This window comes from Cervus elaphus, chromosome X (assembly GCF_910594005.1).
Source record: "Cervus elaphus chromosome X, mCerEla1.1, whole genome shotgun sequence".
NCBI classification, from domain to species: Eukaryota; Metazoa; Chordata; class Mammalia; order Artiodactyla; family Cervidae; genus Cervus; species Cervus elaphus.
In genome coordinates this window covers 59,306,350-59,327,025 of record NC_057848.1, presented here as the reverse complement: position 1 = coordinate 59,327,025, position 20,676 = coordinate 59,306,350, and the positions used below count along the sequence as shown (strand labels likewise).

General features: G+C 39.9%; 1 protein-coding gene across 3 annotated transcripts in view; it reads right to left on the bottom strand.

The window, feature by feature from the left end:
* The window catches only part of FHL1 (four and a half LIM domains 1), a 57,747-nt gene that overhangs the window by 19,461 nt on the left and 17,610 nt on the right, over positions 1-20,676 (bottom strand). For all 3 annotated transcript variants that reach the window (XM_043897255.1, XM_043897256.1, XM_043897257.1), the window contains exon 2: positions 15,288-15,358. The gene's annotated coding sequence lies outside the window, so the exon portion shown is untranslated. The remainder of the gene's footprint in view (positions 1-15,287; positions 15,359-20,676) is intronic.

The following is a 20,676-nucleotide window of genomic DNA, read 5'->3' as shown; positions in this document are numbered from 1 at the left end:
TCAGTGTTATCAGCAATGCTACATAAAATATTTTACAACAGAAAGATTTCTTTGGTGGAAACTTGAAAGTTTCTTGTTTTATATTTTCACAGTGACTCAAAGTTTCCACGTTTATGACTTCACCAAGTTGTTTTTTATTTTATTTACTAAGATACTATTTATGCAGCATAAAATTAATCATTTTAAAAGTGTACACTTCAGTGGGTTTTAGTATACTCATAAAGTGGTACAACCATTACCCTTATCTAATTCCAGAACATTTTTATCACCCCCTATTCCCTCTCTTCCCAGCCCCTGGCAACCACTAATCTACTTTCTGTTTCTGGGGATTTGGCTATTTGGATATTTTCATATAAATGGAATCATACGATGTGTGACCAAAAATTTTGTGGCTGCTTTCTTCACCTAGCATGTTTTCAAGGCTCATGCGTGTTGTAGATGTGTAAGTACTTCATTCCTTTTTATCGCTGAATAATACCCCATTGTCTGGATATCCTACAGCCTGTTTATTCATTCTTTCACCAGTTGATGGACATGAACTGCTTCTATTTTTTAGCTATTATGAATAATGCTGCTGTGAACACTGTTTTTGCATGTGGATTTATTTTCCTTTTTAATACATATTGAGACAAAAAGGTAGAAGAGAATATATAGTGAAAATTCTTTTTCCCTGCCTGTTCAAGACACCTATTCCCCTTTCTCCATCAGGAACCAATGAACGATACTGGTGTCTTATGTTTCCTGAGATACCGGGCATATGAAACATAGACAGCCATGCACATTTTTTCTTTTTAAAAAACATAACAATGATACACTACACATACTCTTCTACACCTTACCTTTCCTATTCAATATATCTTAGAGTTTTCATATTAGTGCTTAAAGAGCCTCGACTTTTGTAACATGTATATGGTATTCAACCGTGAAGATGGACCACAATTATAGTTCGTTACAGATAGATATGTTATTTCAAGTCTATTATTACAAACACTGATGTAAGAGATATGCAAAGTTTAAAATGATGGGATGAATCAACTAAAAAAGTTGGTGAGTTTGATCAGACTGCCTTTCTCTAATACCAAGGGTCAACTTGCACTAAAAGAAGCAGCGTTGTGATTTATTTACAAGGAAAGAGACAGAAAGGAAAAGGCTGAAGAGATCTCAAGTGGATCAGGCAGCACCCACCAAAGCTTACTGAAATGGCAGATTATTTTTGTTCAGGCAAAGAAGATGCCACTTGGAAATCCCATGCCAACTACGTTAAGGTTACCCTCAGCTAATAAAGCCACCCAGACAGGAAGTGGCTTTTGATTCCAAGTTGAGTGCTCTTTGCACCAAACCACGATGCTTGGCCAGTGAGTTACAAGACAATAAACTGAGTCAAACACTTATCCTGACAACATACACATGTGCTCATTGCGGTGCAGTGTCGCACTGTGAGACACCGGTGACAACCGAGATGTGATCCCTCAAGATTGAGGCGGCGCTTTAGTGTTCATCAACTCTTTAGGCAGAAAAGGTATAAAGTATATATGGTATTTGCCTTTCACAGGTTCACGTTCTCTTCTTTATCTACTGAACAAAACAAAAGGTGGCTTCTCAGCTGGGGAGAAGCTGGACTGGAGCCAGCTGAGCTGGGCACAGGGCCTCTAGGCCAGCGGATGGGCACAGGAGCCCGTGCTCAGCACTGAGCCAGAGCCGGTGCGGCTGAGTCACGGCTGACCTTCACCTTGCCCGCCCAGAGGGCAACACCACACACCTTCCTTATGGAAACCTGTCAGGGATTTTCCAGTTCTGCATCAGAGCTTTAAATGGACCCTGTGAGTGTCCCTTCTGTAAAGCAGAAGAGCGACTTGATGTCTATCATCTCAAAAGTCAGTCTTTTCTGAAATGGGCACTTGCTTTTCTAAGTTCACATAACTAACAGAAGCCAGGTGATTCGTGCTCTGTCACTGACTTACCAACTTAAGATTGTTCCTGTTTCTTCGACAAACAAGAAAAAGAAATATCACTCCCACTCCCACTCCAATCTCACAGTGAACATTTACAAAATTAATTCCTTGGGTTTCAGGAAAAGGGGGTTAATGCTTATAAATTAGCATAATACATGCAACTAGTTAAAATGTACATCTAGTTAAAATGTGCAACTATTTAAAACATAGTTTTAAGTTAAAACGTACATCTACCAGTGATTTTTGTTAGATGTTAAAACAGGGATCCTCAGTCACAGTGTTGTGGCAGGTCAGTGAGGAGGGCCAGGAGTATACTAAAAATCACAAAAACAAACTAATTTAATTCTCTTCAAGCTATCTACTCATTTAAGATCATAAATAAATGCTAAAATATGCTATATAAATGACTACACTGGACAAGGGAGTGTACAGAGAAGAGATGAATTCAGGAACTGTGAAAAAGGACGTTTAATTTTGAAAGTTTTTAGCATGTGCAAAATCAATTACAAGTTATGTTTGTCAAAATAAATGAAGACAACATTATAAAAATTAAATTCGTTTTAAGCTTACATTTAATGCACAGAACAGTGAATATTTGGTTGGCTTCATTGTTTTGTAACTCAACGAATGAGCAATAGACATGGAATCAAAAACCCCATTTATCTGATCACAAGCCAATTTAGTTTTTCTTCCTCATCAATAAAATGGGAACATGAACCTTCCCTGCCTTCCCTACAGGACTGTTTTAGGAACCAAATTAAATCCTGTGTGTCCAAGTACTATATGAACTGAAAAGTAGTATAAAAAAATCTGTAAAAGAAAAATATATATAAAAATCAGGCTTTGGACCTAAGTAGATAGTGTCTTTTAATTTTTCAAGTGGATTTCATTTTTCACATGACTTACAAAAATTTCATAGTAAACACACACACACATTTATACACCACTAAAATCTAGTAGCAGAACACTGCAAAAGGACTGGCAAGGATTCTCCTTCTCTCATGTTAGCCCAACACTTCCAAGGATACAGAATTTAGAAAATAGGCATACGGGTATTCTAGTTTTCCTTAGGGTCTAATTATTTAATCCTCTTGCTATATAGTTAATATTTGATTCTTTGTAAAGGCACAAGTAGCAGGAAACAAATATATAATAAGCAAGTTCCACATAATCTTGGTTCTTTGCTTTGATTAAAAATCAAAAGCATACTCCTCTGCCTATTTGTAGAGGGTAATTTTAAGTTGCTTTAAGTAACTGACATGGTTTATCCTTCATTCTTTACAAAGAGAACAACATGGAAAGCTCTCCACTTTTTCTCCAATTTTTTCCTCCAGAAAAAATTAAGCCAAGGTTGGTCAGAAGACTTTTTTTCCCAGAAAAATTAAATAAAACAAGGAGCACTTTTTATTCGTTGTCAGAGGGCTGGAGATTTAGTAACCACTTGAAGAAGTGAGTTAATCCCTTTGTAACACAGCCAAAACAGGGTTTATTTTCCTACTGTTATGATGGTAACTTAGAACACACAGGACAACAATATCAAATATCAATTCCCTCCAGAGTTGTAACTTTCTAAATGTAGTAATTAGTTATTTGTCAAGATTATCATTCAACATATGAATAATTCCTACAGAGTAATTGTGCCTTGATGCCACTTTCTATATCAAGTCCTCAAATGCTATCAAATATAAACCAGGTACTGTTTTCATGAAAGGAGAGTACAGGTGTTACAGATGGATAAACTGAGATGTTAGAAAGATTAACTGTCTTGCCTTAAGAGAGGGGAGCAAGGGCAAACTAAGAATAGAAGCTCATACTGTCACCTGTCCCCATAAATCTAGAAGCTTTCCACCTTCCTGCTAGGTACACAGTCTAATCAATTTCTATGTGGTTTGAACATCTGTTTTGCAGTCAGGAAATGAAGTTTCTAAACTGTTTTGTGGACATGTCATTTACTGCAGGGTGGCTCTGTACATATGAATGACAGAATATAAAGTATTCATATACAAAACAACAGTTTTCAAACAAAATTAAATCAGATTAACAGTAATCATTCAAAAACTTGAATTATAACAGAAACTAGATACAGTTTTAAACCTGTCTACTACACCATATACAGTAAATCCGTTTTATTATCAGAGCTTATGAAAGTCTTAGATCAAAGAGCAAGTAAGTAGTAGAGGAATCAAAACCTTTGCAACCTAATAAGTCTCTTCCAAGACCAAAGGGCATTATCCTTTCACGGTGCTAAGGGCTTCTAATAGGTTTTAAAGAAGTAGTGTGTCTGTCTCAGGGCATTGCTTAAATTTTTACAACTCCCTATAGGTAATTTTTAAAATCCATGTTCTTTTGACACATTTAAGATATATCTAACCACCCAGTTCTTCACCCACATCCCCAATCCTAACTTTTTATTCTTAAACATTAAATTTTTCTTGGAAGTTTCACAGCTTGGAAGCATCGAAGAGATCTGCTTCTACCCAGGCAACAGCAGCTGGAACTGAAGTGGAAACTGCAGGATTAGCCCTGATAGGGAGGGGGCCCAACTCCTTGGAAATACTTTTAAGGGCTCTTCAGTCAGCTAACTCAGGACTGCAAGGGAAGGCTTCCAGAAGGAAATATACCCAGCCAACCCTGGGGTCAAGGGAGAGTGTTTGGATGGGATTCTGGGGATTGAGAATAAAAAGAACAACAATGCAGCTTTGCAAGGACAGAGGGCGTGCTTTCCACATCAAGGGGGCAAAAGCCACACTGAAAACCTCTCATCTCCATCCCAGTCTCAGTGTTCCCAATTGTAACAAGATTATTTTTTAATAATTTGCACTTAACACCTTGACACCAGGGTTTGGGACAGGATCTAGCAGAGCAAATTTAGTCCTTAGTTAATTGTTTCCCTGTTTTCCAAATGCAACAGATTTTGTTGGATTGATCAACACTGATGTATTTTTTAAAACACTTTAAAAGATGATATCCTGCCTCTCTGTAAGAACTGGAAGTTATTTGGCTCTTGTCTCAACGATGAAAACAAAATTTACAAGCATACACCCCCCGCTTTCTATCAGGGGTCAGCAATGTCTGAGTCACAAAAAAGTCCAGATTTAAAAATAAGCCAGTATTCTTTTCCAACTCCATGTCGGAATTCCAGAAAATGTGCGACTTTTAAAACAAGGCTCCTATTTTTTTTTGCCCAGTAAAAGTGGGGCATCTATTTGACATCTTCTTTCACGGGACTCTATGCCACTTTAGGCATATTTGTATATTGTTCGAAAAGCCAGACTCAAAGTATGTAAAATACATGAACTTACTTGACTGGTGAAATCTACCACATATTCTTGGAAATGCATCCCGAAGTCATTTGGATTGGTAGATACAGACAGAGGGATGACTAGACATGTCATCAGACAAGTAGAGTAAAATGCTAACGGCACACTCCAGAGGCTGGGGATACAGGTGTTCTTCACACCATCATTGCAACTTGGAAATCTTCATAATAAAATGTTAGCAGAACATAAAAATAGATAAGCAAACACTTAAAAAAAACCCAACTTCAGTGATAAACAAGGCAGGTACTGGCTTAGACTACCTACAGGCAGAGAATGTGGTCCAACCCAGAACGAAAGGACCAGAGTACGGTGTCCTCCAAGCAAAAGAAAGAAGCCAGAGCCATTGTAAGGCTTTTTGAGCATCATCAAAGAAGCCCTGAAAATCTCCTAACGAACTGTACTATTGCACCCACACATTTTCAAACTTGTGCTGAGCACTTTGAGCTATGGGCCAAGAGAGAGACCTTTCGAAAGGTTCCCTAATCCATTCACACGGCCCCATCCGAGGGATGACACTGGAACCCGCCTCCAGCCTCTTGACTACCTCTCCCCTTTTATGGTGGTTTCAAGTTGAAAGCAGTACTCATCTGTTTCCAGATTCCTAAAGGTACTAGAAAAAAAAATCTAAATATAACAGATGGATAAGTGCTCACAGTAACTGGAAACCAAAATGTAACTTCAGCTTTTGCAGGCCGATACCCTAACACATGGCTTTAGTGTAATGGTCTCACTGAAGACCTTTTGTCTTTATTCCCACAACAGAAATATTATCCTGACTTTGATGGATGACAGATAAGTGTTATTCAAAATTTTATTTTAAGCTGACATTAATAACCTTTACTTATTTTAAAGTCATTCAGTAAGTGTTCTCATGTATGTCAAAATTTACTATGAAACACAGTTGAGGGTGTCTGTTGCTTTTTTATTGTCTTTAAAATAGTTCGATGCACTTTAAAAAATCTAATTCAAATGTTGGTGAATCCTCTGAAACATCTCTATGAGTTATAGGGTTCCATGGAATATATGTGAAAACCAATAGGTTAGAAGGACCCTCTATTTGTAGTTAGTGTTTATAAAATCTACCATCCTTAGGTAATATAAACAGCCACGGAACCCTCTCAAGATTTTATATAATGCTATCATGCTGGTAACTTCCTGTTTCGGAATCCCTTTCCTCATCACTTACAGTATTTAACTCAAACCTCCTGCCCCACTATCCTCAACACCAATTCTCCAGTTTTACACTTATAAACAAGACCCTCAATTCTTATTTCCTATACGGGCCTTACAAGTTTCAACACTACAAATAATGTGACCGTGTAATGTGGGAGATAAAGGGCAGCGATATGAAGTGCTTTTCACTTGCTGGTAGTTAAAAATAAACAAAAAGTCCCCTGAGTCTGAAAATGGAGCTTATTTCACATTCAACTTACATCTTTTCCTAGCCACCACCAAAGTAAGTGTCAGAATCTTAGCAAATCCGATAGCAGGTCTAAGAATTTCAAAATTGCAACCACATAATGATATGCATGCTGCAGTGTTCCAGAGTGAAGTATATTATATATGGACACCTGCAGGTTGCTCTGAGTGAGCATCTGAACCTACTTTAGTGAATAAACACACTTATGGATTATGAATCCTCTAGCCACGTACACTGGTACTACGTACACAAACTCCTCACCAGAATCCACAGAAAAACTCCACTGGTTGTGGGAAAGAAACACTTGGAATATCTTAGGGAAGTTATTAATTCGTACCCCTGAATCAGGTATGGGCTTCCCAGGTGGTGCTAGTGGTAAAGAATCCGCCTGCCAGTGCAGGAGCCATAAGAGACGCAGGTTCGATGCCTGAGTTGGGAAGATCCCCTAGAGGAGGAAATGGCAACCCACTCCAGTATTCCTGCCTAAAGAATCCCATGGACAGAGAAGCCTGGCGGGCTACAGTCCACAGGGTCGCAAAGAGTTGGACACGACTGAAGCGACTTAGCAGGCATGCAGAGGCAGGTATAAAAACGGTCATAACACATACATATCACATGGCTTAAGAGGTTTCCATAGTCTTGGAAAGACCACAAATTCTCACCAAACTACCTAAGGACCACTGCTTTCCTACTTAGGTGAAGAACTGGTACAGAAACTAAATGTTCACCCATCAGATGGAGATCCTTCAGTGAGACATGCTATACAAAGAAGGAATTATCTGGCTGATAGGACAGCAGAATGAGGCTACCATTCTAAACACAATTTAATATACTTCATCCTTTTTAAATTTAAATTGATTTCATCCTTAGACCCATTAAAACAAAAGTAAAACATTAAGAATTAAAGACACAAGGAAATAAGCACAGTTCTCCACAGTAGGCTTTCAACACACAAGGATGATATGATGATCATGATGTTGATGTGGACAGTGATGAGGATAAAAGTGCTTGCTATTCTTCCACAAGCACTGTTAACAGCTTTGGGCTTTGACATTTTAACTTCTGTAAAAGCTTTGACCTCAGCTATGCTAATTGTACTGACCATAATAAAATGTATATGACTATGACCTTAATGTCATAAATTTTCTAAGTTCACGGTTGTAAGACACTTGAGCAAGGTTTCAACCCCAGAACTTAAATGAGTTTCCAACATTCGTCTCACAAGTATGGATTTCTTTCACCAGTTAGCATCTGTTGTTGGCTTCTCAAGTCTCTGTACTATTAATAGAAGAGTTGATGATGGAGAAAACCTTAAAACAACATCCATATCCACTGAGTTTTATGATGTTAAAAAATTGTAATAAAAACATTAAGTATTCACGAGTTCCTATCAGACTTGAACTGAACTTGATGACAGACTTTAACACTAATATTTTATTGAGGAATAAAGATGTAAGGGCACTTAAGTCGCTTCTCTTGTCTGTCTTTGTACAGTCCTCATGAATCATTTACTAATTCCTTTGCTTGGTTTTAAAGAAAATTAACATGTGTGAGTTTGTTCCTAGAGAAGATGAAAGGACTTGCAAATAGACAAATTATCCATGAGTAAACTAACACACTATACACCAGCATTAAATATGGCACTGACTTGATTTGTGATATATTAAATTTCCTAAAACTGAAGTATCTTGTAAGTCTCAAAGTATCATATGGAAGAGGATAAAAAGTTTTACAAAATGATTTGAACTAACTTCAAGATGGTTTGACTCAACCTACCTTAACTACTCAGAGATCCATGTTTTCATTTACATCATTTGGGTATGTACAGAGCACTAGATTTGAATTCCAATGTCCAAACCTGACTTCTTCTGTGGGAATCCTAGTCAAACCTAACCTTTATAGTTTAATACATTTGAACTTTGAAATATGGTTTCAACATTTCTATGCATTGAGACTTAGAATGATGTAATAGATAAAGGAGATACTTTTTAAAAAATTTGTAATACCCAATCAATGTCCCAATTGATTTAATATTCTTAGAAAAGAGTCACTTTTAAAAAGTTCTCACTGAAAGTTAATTCACATTAACAATATTTTAATTGAAAAAAAGTATTTCCTGGGGCCAATGGTAATGTTGCATATGTTTATGTATGTATGTGTATGTGCATGTTTATCTAAAAGACTTCACTTTCTCTACAAGTGCCCCATGAACTCTGAACGAAGAGCAGAAAAATCGAAGACTCTGGAGATACCACTTTTCCAGAGTCCAATTCAGACACTTTTCTCTAAGTGAGGCAGTTTCTCTCTTATGGTAAAAATGAATTCTATATCAGAGGCTGGGAAAGTCAAGAGATGTACAAGAGGTCAAAATTAAGTCCATTAAATCCCAGCCCTGGATTTAGTCACCATGGAGACAGGGGAGATAAATAAACCAGCAACCTTAACAAATGTGCTGCACCTTTGCCAGACATCTCTCTGACTTTACCGTTATTTTTACTTAAGTATCTTTCAGTCCAAACATAACTGACGATGAAGACTACGAAACCAAACAGAACGAGGCCCAAAAGAAATAGGAATGCTCATGCCGGCAAAGGGCAGGCAAAGAGTCAAGAGCAGCCCCCCTCAGCAGTGTGTGCTCTCTGTTCCCCTTGAAAAATGATTGCAACACGAAGCTCCAGAGGCAATGACATATGGGGAAAATATGTGGCCCTACAGCCAGAGGAAACCATGTCAAAAAAGAAAAACAGACATGAAGTAACTGACCTAATTAAAGGAGAAAAGTATACTGAGCAGGGAGACGGGAACACAGCTGGAGGGGAGGGGGCGCCGTGAGAAGCTCAGGACACTGAGGTGGGGTTTTGCTGCTTCTTTGATGGAAACCAGGAGCTGAAACGGGTGCTGCCCTTCATCAAGGCTCCACTGCAATGAACACAGAATCCGGACACGTGAAGGTCTACCCCCAGCCCTGCTGCACGCCAATGAGAAGCTCTGAGACAGACAGCTACACCTTGTCACATGGGACACCAAGATGCCTTGCCAGAGACCACAGGAAGAAAAGGGGGAGGTTGGGGATGGTGGAATGAAGCAAGCAAGAAGGAACTAGACTATCAGAGCTTGGCATTCAGGCCCTGGGCAGGAGTCTTCACTGTGTTTCACAATTATGTACTAAACACCTACTGTGTGATCAAAGGAAACATCACTGCTTGTGATGTGGCGTTGACTTAAGAGGTAAAAGCTGAAGACTCTAAACATCTAACGTGTACAAACAGGGTAACAACACAAATAAAACCTCAAACAGAGTGCTACTTACATTTGTTCACATGCCTTCTAGTTCTTCTCCGTATGTACATGTCACTTGACAAGGTTATAACCACAGCACATATACCATTTTGCATCCTACTTTTAAAAATCAGGTGGTATTATACAAATTCTTTCATACTGCTTTGCAAGTGTCTAAATTTTGATTTTGAACAGATACATGGAATTCTACTACATAGAAGTATCATAATTATTTATCTAAAACTATTAGTTGAATAAATGAACCATTTCTCTAATGTTGGATGTTTAAATTCTAATTTTTGTCCTTATAAACAACACTGTAATGAATATCCATAACATACAGCTTTTTTCTTTTCTTAGAACAGCTTGTTTCTTAGGACACATTTCCCCCAGATAGGATTACTGGATCAAGGGGTACCAATCTTTGTGACTTTTGCCATATATTGCCAAATAATGTTCCAAAAAAGCTTTTTACCAACTTACAATGTTACCAGCAATGAGTAAGTGTTTACTGCTTCCAAGGTAACTGTATTAGCATCAGGTTTTCTTTTTGTTTTTGTTGACTTAACAGATGAGAAATGTACCTCATTGCTATCTGAATATGCTCATCTTTGCACATCCGTGATGCTGAACATTTTTCCATGTGTTCATTTACTTTGCGATAGAACGTGAATGTCTTTTACCCATCTCCCTACTGGAGAATTCATTTAGCCAACAGAGATGGAGCCTCTCCGATATGCCAGGCCTTACAATCTCTATGAACTCCATGCACAATACGGAAACCAATTATCCTGTCATATTCACTACAAACATTTCCTGGCCTGTTTTCCTTTTCAATATTTTGCCCCAGCTCTACTGAAGCATAATTACAAAAACTATACATATTTAAGGTATATAACACAATGTGATGGTTTGACATGAATACCCTGTGAAAAGACTATTGCTATCAAGCTAATATAGCCACCACCTCACAGTTACCACTCCATCTCTGTGTGGTGAGAATACTTAAGATCTACTCTGTCAGTCCATTTTTATATATTTGATTCCATTGATCTCTTCCTTTCTGAGATCCTTCAAAATTTTTTTTTGTGGCCATGTGGCACAGTTTGCAGGATCTTAATTCCCCAACCAGGGATTGAACCTGGGGCCACCGCAGTGTAAGCATGGAGTCCCAACCACTGGACCACCAGGGCAGTCCCCAGAGTTTGATCATTGTATAGTTTACAAGGTTATCATATTCCCAGGGATTTGATAATTACACTATTTTCTGTGGTCTTCTTTATAAGTTTCTATAAGAGTCTCATAAATATATCCTTCTGTAATTATAAAATTCAAAGCTTCAATTCCTACTTCATGATTTGTGACCTTTAACATATCTCGCTCTTTCAACAGAAGCACTTAATTTAAGAAAACAAGATATAAAATAAAAGCTGGGGTTTCCTTGTGGTCCAGTGGCTAGGACTTCACCTGCCCAGTGCAGGGGGCCTGGGTTCGATCCCCAGTCACAGAGCGAGATCCACAACTAAAAGTTTACATGCTGAAACAAAGGCATGGTACTGATGCTCCTGCTCTGAATCAGGTCCCATCAGAAGATATCCCTCCTATCAGATGTTTACCCTCAACCCTTTTAAGGTATTCCCTTCAAATGAGCATCACTTAGTATGCACTTGAAAATTCACACACTGCTATTTTGAGAGGAAGGATGGTTCTAACTTTGTAGTCGCAATAGCGTAATAGACCTGGGGTTGAAGAGTCACATGTATGTAAGAGCCAAGCAGGCCTTACAAAAGAGTAAGACATTCAGATAACGGCACCCGACCCTTGTCCTTAGTGTCAAGGAGATAACAGAGTGGTGGACACTGTGGCAAGTTTCAGAGCTCATGTTCTATCTAAAGATACAGCAGCTATTTGGCTCCAGCCTAGCATTGCTCAACAGGAATGCAGGCTCGATGCTGCCAGATCTTCTGATATTTCAAGAGAAGATGAAAATCTGGATTTTTTTTAAAAAAAAATGTGAAATCTCTCAATTTCTAAATGATTGGCAATTCACTGAAAATTTTAAAAAACACCTCTGTGTGCCAGATCCAGCCCACCAGCTTGAGACCTTGGCTCTAGACAGAAGATTTCCAAAGTCTTTAAGCCTGTGTGACCCATCTGGGCTGCTTTTCCTGCTTACTACTAGTGCACCAAGAAGAGTGGTCACATGAATATACATGGTACGAATCAAATCACCATGACTACTACTCTTAAAAATTTTGTTTTGTGAATATTAAAAACTGCCAAATTGATAATGAAAGTGACCATATGTCAATGATACAAATATTTCCTAGAAGTGAAATGAATGTTTCCTTAATTGACAATATTATCTCTACTACAAAAACTAATACATAGAATACCCAGCTCAAGTATGCATGAAGAATTATGTTGTATTCAAGTTTTTGTTCCACGTAATTCCATACCTATTGGGCAGCCAAAGGGAACAATTTCAAGTTCTTGAATTATAAAGCTTACCTGTGAAAAATGCTGTGCTAAACATAAAACAGGATACATTATCATTAAAGAAACCCAAAATATATCCTCATGTGGAAATTGCAAAGTCCATTTTCCTTAACTGTCCAATTTTTCCAAATAAACTTTTAAAAACAAGAGTGTGAAATACACAGTTACATTTGTTTTCATTTTGGGGGCATTTGGGTCCCAGACACAGCTGCACATGCTCATATGGAGGTGGCATAATTCACAGGCTCGAGGAGCAAACTGGAGATAGGGACTTTGGTTTGCACCCCTGAACCCATACTGTTCTACTCAATACTGGGCAAATTTATTTTAAAAAGGAAAAGCAAGCTTCCGCTTCCTCATCTGCAGAAGTGAAAATAATCTAGGGATGTCCTACCCCTGAAGACTATTAAACCAAAATGTACCATTCTTTTTGTTTTGCTCACTCTTATATTCCTGACCTAGTCCATAGAAAGGCTGAATGAATGAATAAAAGAAAGGAAAACAGATCACAAGACACCACGGCATCATGACTGTTGAGCTGTTACTTTAAAATCAATGCCATCGATTTCTGTCACAGTGAAGCAAACTTAATGAATTCTATTTCATTAACTCACTTGAGAATCTCACTGCTCTCAAAAACCCAAAGATGTTAAGTTTTAGTCAAAGATGTCATTGGGGGAATTGTTAATATCAGAAAACCACTTCAAATATGCCTTCAAAGGACTTCAACTAAAATGTTCCATTTTAAGAATACAGTCTTGTACACTTAAGTTTCTACTGAAGTTTTCTTACTGACAAAGTTTGTCAAGGCTTCAAACTACAGTGGAATTAGTAAGGGCAAACAATGTATGTGACTGCCCAAGTTTCACCTGGCCAGCATTTCCAACTCAGTTGATGGGAGGATGTTTTTAGCTTTTCTGTGTATGTCCTTAAACAATCTAGTGTTTGTTTCTGTGGAAAGGGCACAGAGCAAAAACCTTGGCTCCTTAAACAGAGCTTTTCAACTGCCCTAGGGCTCCTTGGAGAAGAGTTGCAGCCTCCTACTTGAGCCAAGGCAGTTCTGGTTTGGTGTTCTCTACTGTGGTTAGACCTAAAGCTTTATTTGAGGACAGGCTTTTATCATTTAAAAAAAAAGTTTGAAAACAACCCTTCTGGATAAAGCCTGGGGTTGATAGTAATGCCAGGACTTAAACCTGAAGATGGAAGAGTTGATCATGGCTGGCAGCTGAGAGAAACTGGGAAGGATCTCTAACTACCACTGTAACTGATGAAATTGATCACATTCAGATTAAACATTTCTAAAAAGCTGTCCTACTTGTTCACGCTTTAGGGTTTAATATCTTCAGGGTTTATATTTTCTATCTAGGGTTTAATATATTTGAATATATATATATATATATATATATATATTTAAAAATCTCTGGAAAATTCTGTATCAAGTAGATGTAACAAAGGCTACTGCTGCTGCTAAGTCACTTCAGTCATGTCCGACTCTGTGAGACCCCATAGACGGCAGCCCATCAGGCTCCCCCGTCCCTGGGATTCTCCAGGCAAGAACACTGGAGTGGGTTGCCATTTCCTTCTCCAATGCATGAAAGTGAAAAGTGAAAGTGAAGTTGTTCAGTCGTGTCCGACTCTTAGCAACCCCATGGACCACAGCCTACCAGGCTCCTCTGTCCATGGGATTTTCCAGTCACGAGTACTGGAGTGGGGTGCCATCGCCTTCTCCGAACAAAGGCTACTACCCTAACTGAAATGACAGGCCCTATACTGCATGTGGGACAGAGTGTGGAATGGGGTGGGGTGGATGGGAAGGCAGAAATGTAGCAACCTTTTTGATGGATGTAACTAGAAATCCTGAGTGGTCTGGTGCCAACAAATGTTACTACCGCTCTTTTATTTTATTTTATTTTTTTCATTTATTTTTATTAGTTGGAGGCTAATTACTTCACAACATTGCAGTGGGTTTTGTCAGTTCTAATGAGATGGATGAAACTGGAGCCCATTATACAGAGTGAAGTAAGCCAGAAAGATAAAAGAACTACCGCTCTTTTAAACACAAGGAGACTGGGTCCCAGAGAGCAGCAAGACTGCGGCTCCTCACACTGTGCCTAGAGGAACCGTCTTGCAGAGTCCCTTCTTCCAGTTTTTGCAAAGGTGAACATCCCTGATCTCTCAAAAAAGACAGAAAAGTAACCTGGCATCATCACAGAGTCTCCAGAAGCTGCCAAAGCTACTGGGACTAGGAGGACGCAGGATGCCTCTCCAGGGTATGTGAAATGGAAGGACTGGCCTTGCCCAGCTGCTCACACCCATGCAGCTGCGCTCAGAACTTTAGTCCTAATCAGAAGATGATCTGCCAACCCACATTAAGGTGACCCCACGGAAATGCTCCAAATTGGCAGACTGCGAGCAGCTGCCCTACACCTCGGCTCAGCTCACCCCAGGCCTGAAGAGTCCTGACAGCTGACTGGGCGGCCCAGGAGCTGCTCCACGCAGCTTTCCTGTTCCCTACCGTCAACAGGGTGCCAGAGGCAGATCTGTAGCCTCGGGCAGACCTTCTAGCCACTCTGCTGTGCTTGGCACATTCACTTCTCATGCCCCCAAATTAAAAGCAAATGAGATGTTTTCACCCTTGAAAAGGGAATCCCCAGAGACCTCGTATCTAGGGTAAGCAGTGACATTGGTCAGCTCAATTAAAACAAACACGCTTAAAATCTACCACACAGATAAGATCTCTGGACAGTGTTGACCCGAACGCCACACACCAGAAGGTGGAGACTGGTGTAATAATGTGTGGCAGTTGGGAAAACTTACCTCACAGTGGATGTGCGCAGAACGGGATGTATTCAGTGAGGGCGGGACACCGCTAACCACCTCTGATGTGCCTAAGTTAGGAAAAAATGAGAAGCAAGAGGTTAAGTTACCTTTTCAGGAGAAAAGCTAGAAGTTTCTTTAAAAAAAAACAAAAAACAAAAAAAAACAAACCCCTCACGATCCAAAAGTCAACTTCCTTTGAAATGGCTCATGGTAACACCTTCTTCTCTGTATTTACAACTCTTAAAGTTAAGGAAACCTGCCAAGATGTTCTGCATATTTCCCCAAATGTCTGTTTATCATATAACATTCGCACCGGCAATGGATCTGGCCCCCTCATTATCAAGCTGTATTAGCTCAAACACTCAGCATTGTTAGCGGAGTGAGCTCATGGCCTATTTCAGTTTTAAATTAACATTTGGCAATCACCCGGGTAATCAAAACAAATGACTCAGTCATTTAGAATAGATTTATTAGTTGAGTCTCCCCCCGCACCTTTAACATCTCTAGCATATTTTGCCACAGGAGAGCTCAGATCCAGACAGAATGTAGAGCACAAGTCACCAGAGGAATATTTAGAGGTGTTGCCATGGAGATGAGGTGCTTTGTGACCGCTGAAGTTATCTCCAATCAACAACAGGATTAGGCAGCAGGCTGGTGGGCAGGCTCATCCCCGCATGGATGGTTCTGCCTGACTAGGAAACAGGTGTGCCCTGTGCTTTCCCCACTGACACAAAGATGGTACACTCTGACACGCTGCCCTCTCCACACCCTCCAGGCCTCCCCACAGGCAGCGCTGACATCACCACCTTACCCGCCCCCCATTATTCAGAAAGGCCTGGCTGGGGCGAAGGAGAAATGAAGTGTGATCACTGTATCCTCCCCAACATGTGAAATCCTGAAACTCACACCAAAGGCTCTTTTATATCAACTGTGAAATGTACATGAGTGAAAGAATTTGAAGGAAAAGAGAGCTCCCTGAGAGAAGGCCCTTCCCCCTGCTCAACCCAGGCCCACCTGTTCTGTTCACTCCTCCATTCCCACACCTAGAACAGTACCTGGCACACAGGAGGCACTCATGAAGCATCCATTGAATGAAATAAGGCAAACAAAAACCAAGGATTATAACCAGGCTCATAACTCCCCCCCCCTCCACAACCAACCTGTTCCAAGCTGATCATCAAACAAGCAGTGGTTAGAGATTTTCTTTTCAATGTTAATGAATGGGAAAATAAATCCAGTTAGTTCAATAGGCTAAGGGGTTCATCTATTTAGAGACCTTAATGACAACTGTTGAAGACAACTCTTTCAAATTCAGTATGGACAAGTCTGCTGATGATAGGGACAGGGGTCTTGTCTGCCAGATTTAAAGCCCCAGATCTAAAGGCAAATTTGTTAACTTTCAAAAGTGAATGCTTAAACTGACTGACTCCAAAGAAATGCCTTCTAGTCCCCTTCCCACTTACACTTAAGGAGAGACAATATTTTCTTGTTCTAGCATATGAACAAAGTCTCACTGGTTCCATGTTCTACCTCATTTGTCTTACAGGACTTTAAGTTTCTTGGTGACAGGGACAGGAATCCCTGATTTCTTTTCTACCTCCCACGACTTGGCATGGTATGTATATACAGAAGGCTTGGCTCAGCCTCATCTCCCACCACCCGCACCCCAATCATACGGAACTCACTGTTTCTAAAAGGTGCCACGCCCTTTTATGCAGCTGTGGGAAGAATGCAGCATGGCACAGCTGTTCACAGCAAGGGGGCCGGAGTCAGACTGCCTGGGTTCATGTGCTGGCCCCGCCTCATATCAGCTGTGCAACCTCTGGGAACCTCATAATGGTAAGTGACCTCACAGAAAGACTGCACGCTGGCAAGATGGCAGGGCATGTAACGCACTTAACCAGGGCCTCCCTCATACAAGGTACTCAGTGAACATCAGATATATCATTATCGTGATGATTACAGCAGGGAGAGAGTGAAATGTTATCAAACTCGGATAATAAATTCATATGCTTCCACTGACAGTTGGCCCCAAGTATACCCCTACTTAGATCCAACCCAACATAAACTTTGAATCTGAATCCATCACAGTCTAGCCTTATGATACTAGTCCATTTTACTCACCTTGTTGGAACTAATTTTTCCTAGAGATAGATTCGATATGTAGTGGGCTCTATTTGAAGGAATCCCATTCTCTAAACAACCAGAATAGCTTCCTCCCTAAGATCCCAACACTGCCAGTACCTTCCCTGCCTTCTCTCTGTCTGCTCCCCACCTCTACAAGCTCAGGCTCTGAGGAGCCTGGTGGGGCCAGGGGAGGCCAGAGAACTTGTTTTCTAGTAACCACACCAAGTCACCAGCTCTCCTTGAGTCCTTGAGTGTTAATGTTCCCTGACACCCTCCAGAGGGCAGTAGAGAGAAAGGCCCCTGACTGACTCCAAAGAAATGCCTTCTAGTCCCCTTCCCACTTACACTTAAGGAGAGACAATATTTTCTTGTTCTAGCATATGAACAAAGTCTCACTGGTTCCATGTTCTACCTCATTTGTCTTACAGGACTTTAAGTTTCTTGGTGACAGGGACAGGAATCCCTGATTTCTTTTCTACCTCCCACGACTTGGCATGGTATGTATATACAGAAGGCTTGGCTCAGCCTCATCTCCCACCACCCGCACCCCAATCATACGGAACTCACTGTTTCTAAAAGGTGCCACGCCCTTTTATGCAGCTGTGGGAAGAATGCAGCATGGCACAGCTGTTCACAGCAAGGGGGCCGGAGTCAGACTGCCTGGGTTCATGTGCTGGCCCCGCCTCATATCAGCTGTGCAACCTCTGGGAACCTCATAATGGTAAGTGACCTCACAGACAGACTGCACGCTGGCAAGATGGCAGGGCATGTAACGCACTTAACCAGGGCCTCCCTCATACAAGGTACTCAGTGAACATCAGATATATCATTATCGTGATGATTACAGCAGGGAGAGAGTGAAATGTTATCAAACTCGGATAATAAATCCATATGCTTCCACTGACAGTTGGCCCCAAGTATACCCCTACTTAGATCCAATCCAACCTTTGAATCTGAATCCATCACAGTCTAGCCTTATGATACTAGTCCATTTTACTCACCTTGTTGGAACTAATTTTTCCTAGAGATAGATTCGATATGTAGTGGGCTCTATTTGAAGGAATCCCATTCTCTAAACAACCAGAATAGCTTCCTCCCTAAGATCCCAACACTGCCAGTACCTTCCCTGCCTTCTCTCTGTCTGCTCCCCATCTCTACAAGCTCAGGCTCTGAGGAGCCTGGTGGGGCCAGGGGAGGCCAGAGAACTCGTTTTCTAGTAACCACACCAAGTCACCGGCTCTCCTTGAGTCCTTGAGTGTTAATGTTCCCTGACACCCTCCAGAGGGCAGTAGAGAGAAAGGCCCAAAGGCTGAGCAGACAGAACTCTCCGCACCAGGGTCCAACTTGGTCCCCTGCCAGAGGAGTCTTGGGTTGCAGAGTTCATGGTTTCACCATCAAGAACTACCCCACAAAGAAAGATAAAAACACACAGCAAGATTTTAACAGCATCTGTATCTCCATTTCACTTTATTGTCAGAGCTAGTGTGTCCCACTGAACATTTAGTTGGGGTTGGGGGGATAAAGGCACTCATGGCAATAGTGTTGTGTATACTTCTCAATCTGCAGTTGCAACTGTGGCTCTGACCAGACATAACATAAATTGTGTTGATGATATTACACAAGTCAAAGAGTAAAAACAGGACAGCAGCCAAATATACTGGGTAAAATGTGATGACAGCAAAGTAATCCAAAATAAAACCCAAACACTTTAGGGTCAGTCATGCTTTCAAATAAATCACGTTAATCTTATCCCACCCTGACAGAATTAATAAGTGAAGTTAGACAAACTATTTATGTTATTCCAGAAGCCAGAAGCTACATTCTAGCGACATTCAACATACACAATCATTCTCCTTCAGGTTTAACAAGGGTATTTTGGTCACAGACACTGACGATCCTATCACTATGGACAGCCAAGCCTAAATGATCCCCAAATCACCAATCACCTGAGTGAATTATATGGAAACATAAGATCCAGAAACAGCAGCTGTCTGAACCTAAAGACCAGTTGAATCAGTCAAAATGGATGAGCTCCATAGAATCATTGTCTCCTCTAAATTCTCTGAATGCAATTGTCATGGTAACCATTCCTTAATCATATCCTTCCAAATATTCTCTACCTTAGAAACCAAAGAGCAGTGAACCCCAAATACTTCTTAATTAGGTACGCTTGTGATGGTATCAGGCAGCAGCTTAGGCTTATTTATCCTGCTTTGATTCAAATGCTTACACTGCTATGGTTGTCAAGACATCAGCATATGCACGTCTAAAACACATTTGAAATGTTTCCATTATATGCAATAAGAAATACAAATGAGATGGCCAGTGGCTTCTTTCCTTTAGCAGAAGAACTGATAAAGCAGCTCTTACCCAGTAAAATTACTTATTGGTATAAATAAACAGGATAAAAGATGTCTCATTTTAATAATTTCAACATAATCAAGATCTACAACATCATAATCAAATCTTTACCAACACATTAACTTAATACATAAACAAAAACCAAAAGAATATTATGTTATAGAAATAAAATAAAATCCAATTTTGTGTCCTTAGATTGAGTATAATATACTCTATGTCTGGAAGATTATCTATTCCACACAAGTTTCTACATTTACTTTATATGAGATAATATTCTTCAGATAATTGGAAAGAGAAAGGTTTTATCTTTATTCAACCTGGCAAAAGAGAGATTATATTTTTAAACGATATCTATTAGATGTACTACAAATTTTAAGTTGTGATCCTTCTAGATTCATCCTTATACTTTTATGCACAACTTTTCCAAAGTTAGAGTAGTAAGCCATTTAAAAATATTGCATTGGAATATATGGAACCTTTTTAAATATCGAATTTGCTTGTACTGGTTTCCAACTAGTAATAAAAGGTCTTTCCTTCCAGATACGGCACAACCTGTATACTAATAAAAGGAGGAAAAGTAAGCAGTGTGTCCACCAGGCCCCAAATAAGCACTAAGGAGCTCTTTCGATAGGCCATTTCTGGATGCAAATTTACAGAATTTTTGGTCACAGAGGGTGGATAAGAAATAAAAATATATTCACTCCTTTTTAATTGGCATACTAAAATTTGCAACAAAAGCAAAAATAATCAAGTGGGACTACATAAAATAAAAAAGCGTCTGTGCAGAAAAGAAAATGATCAACAAAGTGAAAAGGCAACCTATGGAATGAGAGAAAAATATTGCAAATCATATATCTGATAAGGAACTAGTATCCAAAATATACAAAGAACTCATACA